The 8,682-nt window shown below is 39.2% G+C and overlaps 2 non-coding genes across 2 annotated transcripts; both read right to left on the reverse strand.

The window, feature by feature from the left end:
* Positions 1 to 3,065: 3,065 nt before the first annotated feature.
* On the reverse strand, positions 3,066 to 3,173 carry LOC130938501 (small nucleolar RNA R71). The gene has a single exon (XR_009069664.1). It is a non-coding gene; the product is annotated as a small nucleolar RNA R71 (small nucleolar RNA).
* A 5,198-nt stretch (positions 3,174 to 8,371) lies between these two features.
* Positions 8,372 to 8,479, reverse strand: LOC130938029 (small nucleolar RNA R71). The gene has a single exon (XR_009069212.1). It is a non-coding gene; the product is annotated as a small nucleolar RNA R71 (small nucleolar RNA).
* Positions 8,480 to 8,682: the final 203 nt, after the last annotated feature.

The raw sequence follows: 8,682 nt of genomic DNA on the forward strand, positions 1-8,682 counted from the left end.
AGTGAGTAACAAAAATTATCAAAGTAGATATAAACAGAGTGGGAAAGAAGAAAATTAAAGAACTGAAAAGGAAATAACAAGGTAATGAAAATGCTTAATCTAGCTCCCCAATCAATTTAGTAATTGTCAAATTCAAACCAATCCCCGACAACGGCGCCATAAAACTTGATGACCGGAATTCACACCCCTCAAATTTTGATTATGAACCCGTTCTTTTGGCAAGCGCACCAAAATTATCGTCAAGTAATTACCCACAGTGGAGTGGGATCGTATCTACAGAGATTGGTAGATTTGAGCAATTTTAATCAATTGGTGAATTAGTCAAGCTGAGCAATATAGAGAATGATTGCAGAATTATAAATGAATAGGAAAGTAAATGACTCAAAGATAAAGAGAAGTAGTAAAGTGTAGAATCATAAATGACTTAATTGTAAATGAGAATGGGGATTGATAGAATTGTAAAGAAAGCTATAAAGAATGTGGAAGATAAGAATATGAGAGTTCATTAAGATTGGGAGATATTGTTCTCTTTGGATTAAATCCAGCTCATCTCATCTTCAATCATGCAACTCGTTGACCTCTTGGAAATCATGATTGATTGAGTCCCAATCCTTTGGTGACTCAATCTCTCTAATCTTGATAATTAGTCAATTCCTTGGTCTAATTACTCATGAAGAGAGATATGCTTGGTCCCTGATTATACCACACATCCTTGTAGATCCAGAATAGAGGGTCGATTATATGTCACCACATCCAATCACCAAAACCCAGATCTACTCATATGTGAGAAGGAATTTCAAGCATGGTTTCATGTTTCCTTTTCTAAGGTTCCCATGAAACCCATTTTGCATTCAATCTCTTTCCCAAGATGATTGAACACTAGCATTAAAATAAAATTCATTCTAGCAAATCAAAGAGAAGATGAAGAGAAGAAGAAATTCACTATCATTAATCCATCAAATACAACAGAGCTCCCACTCTCAATGAGAGGGAATTTAGCTACTCATAGCTTATAGAAAATTACAAAAGATGAAAGAAATGATGTGAAAGTAAAGCTAACACCACCTTAACAAACTACTATCCAACCCCTTTCTCAATACTCTCAGGGGTTATTTATACTACTTCTAGTGCTGGAATAAAGAAAGTAAAAAAGAGGAAAAGAAAATTACAATTGGAGGGAAAGAAAACCCAATAAACATGACCTTCCAGCTTGGCGTGTGATGGGCGCTTGAGTAGCGTGCCACGCCCAGCCTCCAATTTAGCTTGGCGCGCCACGCCCAGCTCTCAAGTGGCACGCCCCCATGTGTTGATATCCCTGGCGTGCCACGCCTTCGATCCCAAGTGGCACGCCCAGGGTCTTCTCAAGCTTTGGTTAGCCTGGTGTGCCACGCCTTCGAGCCCAAGTGGCACGCCCAGGCTTTTGTTGGCTCTTTGTTATCCTGGCATGCCACGCCTTCGATCCCAAGTGGCATGCCCAGGCCTTTGTCTTCCTCTTCTCTTTTCTGGAAAGTTGAACTAGCGTGGCACGCCCAGGGTCTGGCGTGCCACGCCCATTGTATGTGTGTCACTCCCTTTTCTAGAAAATAGAGCTGGCGTACCACGCCCAGTGTGTGGCGTGTGGTGCACAAAATTGTGATCATCATAATGGTGCCAATAGACTTGGTGCTCTTAAACATGAATCACACTTCGTCACAACTCTACACAACTAACCAGCAAGTGCACTGGGTCATCCAAGTAATACCTTACGTGAGTAAGAGTCAATTCCACGGAGATTGTCAGCTTGAAGCAAGCTATGGTCACCTTGTAAATCTCAGTCAGGCGAATTCAAATGGGTGATAGAGTTTTCATAATTAAAAGATAAATAAATCATAAAGTAAAGATAGAGATACTTATGTAATTCATTGGTGAGAATTTCAGATAAGTGTATGGAGATGCTTTGCTCCTTTTGAATCTCTGCTTTCCTACTGCCTTCATCCAATCCTTTATACTCCTTTCCATGGCAAGCTGTGTGTAGGGTTTCACCAGCGTCAATGGCTAATCATCTGTCGGTTCTCGATCATGGTGGAATAGGATTTACTATTCTTTTGCGTCTGTCACTACGCCCAACACTCGCGAGTTTGAAGCTCGTCACAGTCATCCCTTCCCAGATCTTACTCGGAATACCACAAACAAGGTTTAGACTTTCCGGATCTCAGGAATGGCCGCCAATGGATTCTAGCTTATACCACAAAGACTCTGATCTCACGGAATGTAAAGACTCTGAGCATTGAGCTTTACACGTGTAAAGACTTCTCTTGGAGTTAAATGCCAGCTTTGGTGCTAGTTTGGGTGTTTAACTTCAACTTTTATGCCAGCTCTGGCGTTTTGACTTTAGAATAGGGCAGAGAAGGGGCGTTTGAACGCCAGTTTGAGTCATCAAAACTCGAGAAAAGTATGGATTATTATATATTGTTGGAAAGCCCTGGATGTCTACCTTCCAACGCAATTAAGCGCACGCCATTTGAGATTCTGTAGCTCCAGAAAATCCACTTTGAGTGCAGGGAGGTCAGAATCCAACAGCATCTGCAGTCCTTTGTCAGCCTCTGAATCAGATTTTTGCTCAGGTCCCTCAATTTCAGCCAGAAAATACCTGAAATAACAAAAAAACACACAAACTCATAGTAAAGTCTAGAAATGTAAATTTTGCATAAAAACTAATAAAAACATCCTAAAAAGTAGCTAGATCCTACTTCCAAGTTTGATGGAAGAAGCATCTCAATCCCTGCTATTGGAGCAAACAATTTTAAGCTGAAACCTCAACTAGTTGCTCTAATGCAACAGAACAGCAAGTTCCATGGACTTCCATCAGAAGATCCATATCAGTTTTTAACTAAGTTCTTGCAGATCTATGAGACTGTTAAGACTAATGGAGTAGATCCTGAAGTCTACAGGCTCATGCTTTTCCCTTTTGCTGTAAGAGACAGAGCTAAAACATGGTTGGACTCACAACCTAAAGATAGCCTGGACTCTTGGGTAAGCTGGTCACAGCCTTCTGGACTAAGTTCTTTCCTCCTCAAAAGCTGAGCAAGCTTAGAGTGGATGTTCAGACCTTCAAGCAAAAAGATGGTGAATCCCTCTATGAAGCTTGGGAAAGATACAAGCAGATGACCAAAATGTGTCCTTCTGACATGCTTTCAGAGTGGACCATTCTGGATATATTCTATTATGGTCTATCTGAGTTCTCCAAGATGTCATTGGACCATTCTGTAGGTGGATCCATTCACCTAAAGAAAATGCCTGCAGAAGCTCAAGAACTTATTGACATGGTTGCAGATAACCAATTCATGTACACTTCTGAGAGGAATTCTGTGAATAATGGGACGCCTCAGAGGAAGGGAGTTCTTGAAGTTGATGCTCTGAATGCCATATTGGCTCAGAACAAAATGTTGACTCAGCAAGTCAACATGATTTCTCAAAGTCTGAATGGATGGCAAAATGCATCCAACAGTACTAAAGAGGCATCTTCTGAAGAAGAAGCTTATGATCCTGAGAACCCTGCAATAGCAGAGGTAAATTACATGGGTGAACCTTATGGAAACACCTATAATTCCTCATGGAGAAATCATCCAAATTTCTCATGGAAGGATCAACAAAAGCCCCAACAAGGCTTTAATAATGGTGGAAGAAAAAGGCTCAGCAATAGCAAGCCTTTTCCATCATCTTCTCAGCAACAGACAGAAAATTCTGAGCAGAGTACCTCTAGCTTAGCAAATATAGTCTCTGATCTGTCTAAGGCCACTTTAAGTTTCATGAGTGAAACAAGGTCTTCCATTAGAAATTTGGAGGCACAAGTTGGCCAGTTGAGTAAGAAAGTCACTGAAACTCCTCCTAGTACTCTCCAAGCAATACTGAAGAGAATCCAAAAAGAGAGTGCAAGACTACTGATATTGTCAATATGGCCGAATCCAAGGAGGAAGGGGAGGACGTGAATCCCAATGAGAAAGACCTCATGGGACGTCTCCCAGACAAGAAGGAGTTCCTTATTGAAAACCTAAAGGAATCTGAGGCTCATATGGAGACCATATAGATATTCCATTAAACCTTCTTCTGCCATTCATGAGCTCTGAGAAATATTCTTCCTCTGAAGAAGATGAAGATGTAACTGGAGAGCAAGTTGCTCAATATCTAGGAGCTATCATGAAGCTGAATGCCAAGTTGTTTGGTAATGAACTAGATACATGGGTTCAGCAAACTCTACCTCAAAAGAAACAAGATCCTGGTAAATTCTTAATACCTTGTACCATGGACACCATGACCTTTGAACAGGCTCTGTGCAACCTGGGGTCAAGTACAAATCTTTTGCCACTCTATGTAATGGAGAAACTGGGAATCTTCGAGGTACAGGCTGCCACATTCTCATTACAAATGGCAGACAAGTTAGTAAGACAAGCTAATGGATTGGTAGAGGATGTGTTAGTAAAAGTTGAAGGCCTCTACATTCCTGCTGATTTCATAATCTTAGACACTAAGAAGGAGGAGGATGAATGCATCATCCTTGGAAGACCCTTCCTAGCCACAGCAGGAGCTGTGATTGATGTTGACAGAGGAGAGCTAGTCCTTCAATTAAATGGGGACTACCTTGTGTTTAAAGCTCAAGGATCTTCCTCTGTAACCATAGAGAGGAAGCATGAAAAGATTCTCTCAATACAGTGTCAAACAAAGCCCCCACAATCAAACTCTAAGTTTGGTGTTGGGAGGCCACAACCAAACTTTAAGTTTGGTGTTAATCCCCCATATTCAAACTCTAAGTTTGGTGTTGGGAGTCCACAACATTGACTTGATCACCTGTGAGGCTCCATGAGAGCCCACTGTCAAGCTAGTGACATTAAAGAAGCGTTTATTGGGAGGCAACCTAATTTTTGTTTATCTAATTCTATTTTTATTTTTATTGTTCTTTTATATATTATTAGGTTCATGATCATGTGGAGTCACAAAACAAATACTAAAATTAAAAACAGAATCAAAAATAGCAGAAGAAACAGCACACCCTGGAAGAAGGGCTTGCTGGCGTTTAAACGCCAGTAAGGAGCAGCTGGCTGGCGTTCAACGCCAGAACAGAGCATGGATCTGGTGTTGAACGCCAGAAACATGCAGCAATCTGGCATTTAAACGCCAGGATTGCACCCTGAGGAAAGCTGGCGTTCAACGCCAGAAACATGCTGCAGACTGAGAGCGGATAATTTATATGCTTTTTGGCATTGTTTTTAGTATGTTTTTAGTATGTTTTAGTTAGTTTTTATTATATTTTTATTAGTTTTTATTTAAAATTTACTTTTCTGGACTTTACTATGAGTTTTTGTATTTTTCTGTGATTTCAGGTATTTTCTGGCTAAAATTGAGGGACCTGAGCAAAAATCTGATACAGAGGCTGAAAAAGAACTGTAGATGCTGTTGGATTCTGACCTCCCTGCACTCGAAGTGGATTTTCTGGAGCTACAGAAGCCCAATTGGCGCGCTCTCAATTGCATTGGAAAGTAGACATCCAAACCGGCGTTCTAAATCAGCTCAAGACTGCCCGGCATTAAACGCCGGAACTGGCACAGAAGTGGGAGTTAAACGCCCAAACTGGCACAAAAGCTGGCGTTTAACTCCAAGAAAAGTCTCTACACATAGAAGCTTCAATGCTCAACTCAAGCACACACCAAGTGGGCCCGGAGGTGGATTTTTATGTCATTTACTCATTTCTGTAAACCCTAAGCTACTAGTTCTCTATAAATAAGACCTTTTGCTATTGTATTTTCATCTTGGTTCTTCTGGTTCCCTCTCTGGGGCCGAAGCCAATGATCACTATTATCACTTATGTAATTTCAACGGTGGAGTTTCTACACACCATAGATTAAGGTGTGGAGCTCTGCTGTACCTCGAGTATTAAGGAGTAAGAAGGATTTGATGAAGACAGTAGGAAAGCAGAGAGACGGAAGGGACAAAGCATCTCCATACGCTTATCTAAAATTCTCACCAATGAATTACATAAGTATCTCTATCTTTATTTTATGTTTTATTTATCTTTTAATCAGTAATCCTCCATAACCATTTGAATCCGCGTGACTGAGATTTCCAAGATGACCATAGCTTGCTACATACCAACAATCTCCGTGGGATCGACCCTTACTCGCGTAAGGTTTATTACTTGGACGACCCAGTGCACCTGCTGGTTAGTTGTGCGAAGTTGTGATAAAGAGTTGAGATTGCAATTGAGCGTACCATGTTGACGGCGCCATTAATGATCACAATTTCGTGCACTAAGTTTTTGGCGCCGTTGCCGGGGATTGTTCGAGTTTGGACATCTGACGGTTCATCTTGTTGCTTAGATTAGGTATTTTTCTTTAGAATTTTTAAGAATGAATTCTAGATTTTCAAGGTGATGTTTTCATCATCACCAAAGCTGATTGATTCTCATCAATTTAGCTCTTGAATGCAATGTCCTGCTGAAGCTTGGCTAGCCATGTCTAATTTCTTTAAACTAAAGCTTTAAACTAACATTGCATGATTCCTGGAATTCTTATTAAAATTTTTGAATCTCTTTATTTTCTTTTCCATATAATTTTCGAAAAAAATCCAAAAAAATTATAAAATCTTAAAATCAATAATATTTTATATTTCTTGTTTGAGTCTAGAGTCTAATTTTAAGTTTGGTGTCAATTGCATTCATCTAATTTTCAAAAAAATTGCATGCATTGTGTTCTTCATTGATCTTCAAGTTGTTCTTGATGATTCCCTTGTTCTGATCTTTAAATTCTCTTGTCTTGAGTGTTTTGTTGTTTCTCATATGCATTCTCAATTTGTTAGTGTCAATAGTATATAAACTTCTAAGTTTGGTGTCTTGCATGCATTGTTTATTTGATTTTAGTTGCATTTTGATTATTCCTCATCATTAAAAAATTCAAAAAAATTTTTATTTGTGTCTTTTCAAGTCAATAATACAGAGAATTGAAGATTCAGAACATACAGCAGAGGAACTACACAGAAAAAGCTGGGCGTTCAAAACACCCAGGGAGGAAGGAAAACTGGCGTTTAAACGCCAGCCAGGGTGCCTGGCTGGGCGTTTAACGCCCAAAAAGGTAGAGTTTTGGGCGTTAAACGCCAGAATGGATACCATTCTGGGCGTTTAACGCCAGGATGGCACGAGAGGGAAGATTTTGTTTTTAATTCAAATTTTTTTTTCAAGTTTTCTTAATTTTTCAAAATCAAATCTTTTTCAAATCATATCTTTTCAACCATATATTTTCAAAATCAATTTCTCTCCATTTTTCAAAAATACTTGCTAACAATTAATGATTTGATTCAACATTTCAAGTATGTTGCCTTTTCTGTTGAGAAAGGTTTAAATGTCTGAATCATATCTTTTAAATTTCTTGTTAGCCAAGTCATTAATTTTAAAAATCAAATCTTTTTAAATTGTTTTTTCCATCATATCTTTTCAATCATATCTTTTCAATCACATCTTTTTCAAAATTAATTTTCAATCATATCTTTTTGATTTCTAATTTCAAAATCTTTTTCAAAAATCACTTAATTTCTTTCCCACTCTTAGTTTTCGAAAATCATCAATCAATTTTCAAAATTCTTTTAAAATCTTTTACTTTAATTTCAAAAATTCTTCCCCTTTTCTCACATCCTTCTATTTAAGGACTAACACTCCTCCACTATCAACAATTCGAACTCTATCTCTCTTGATAAGTTTGAATTCCTCTACCTCCTCCTTCTATTCTTCTTTTCCTCTGACATCTCAAGGAATCTCTATACTGTGACATAGAGGATTCCATATTTTCTTTCTCTTCTCTTTCATATGAGCAGGAGCAAAGACAAAAGCATTCTTGTTGAGGCTGACCCTGAACCTGAAAGGACCTTGAAGCGAAAGCTAAGAGAAGCTAAAGCACTACTCTCTGTAGAGGACCTAACAGAAATCTTCAAACAAGAAGAAGACATGGTAGCCGAAAACAACAACAATGCCAACAATGCAAGGAAGGTGTTGGGTGACTTTACTGCACCTACTCCCGACTTCTATGGGAGAAGCATCTCTATCCCTGCCATTGGACCAAACAACTTTGAGCTTAAGCCTCAATTAGTTTCTCTAATGCAACAGAATTGCAAGTTCCATGGACTTCTATTCGAAGATCCTCATCAGTTTTTAGCTGAATTCTTGCAAATCTGTGACACTGTCAAGACCAATGGGGTTGACCCTGAGGTCTACAGACTTATGCTATTCCCTTTTGCTGTAAGAGACAGAGGTAGGATATGGTTGGACTCACAACCTAAAGAAAGCCTGAACTCTTGGGAAAAGCTAGTCAATGCCTTCTTGGCAAAGTTCTTTCTACCTCAAAAATTGAGTAAGCTTAGAGTGGAAGTCCAAACCTTCAGACAGAAGGAAGGTGAATCCCTCTATGAAGCTTGGGAAAGATACAAACAATTGATCAGAAAGTGTCCTTCTGACATGCTTTCTGAATGGAGCATCATAGGTATCTTCTATGATGGTCTGTCTGAACTGTCCAGGATGTCATTGGACAGCTCTGCTGGAGGATCTCTTCATCTGAAAAAGACGCCTGCAGAAGCTCAAGAACTCATTGAAATGGTTGCAAATAACCTATTCATGTACACTTCTAAAAGGAATCCTGTGAACAATGGAACGAATCAGAAGAAAGG

The sequence above is a fragment of the Arachis stenosperma genome, chromosome 6 (assembly GCF_014773155.1).
Source record: "Arachis stenosperma cultivar V10309 chromosome 6, arast.V10309.gnm1.PFL2, whole genome shotgun sequence".
Lineage (NCBI taxonomy): Eukaryota > Viridiplantae > Streptophyta > Magnoliopsida > Fabales > Fabaceae > Arachis > Arachis stenosperma.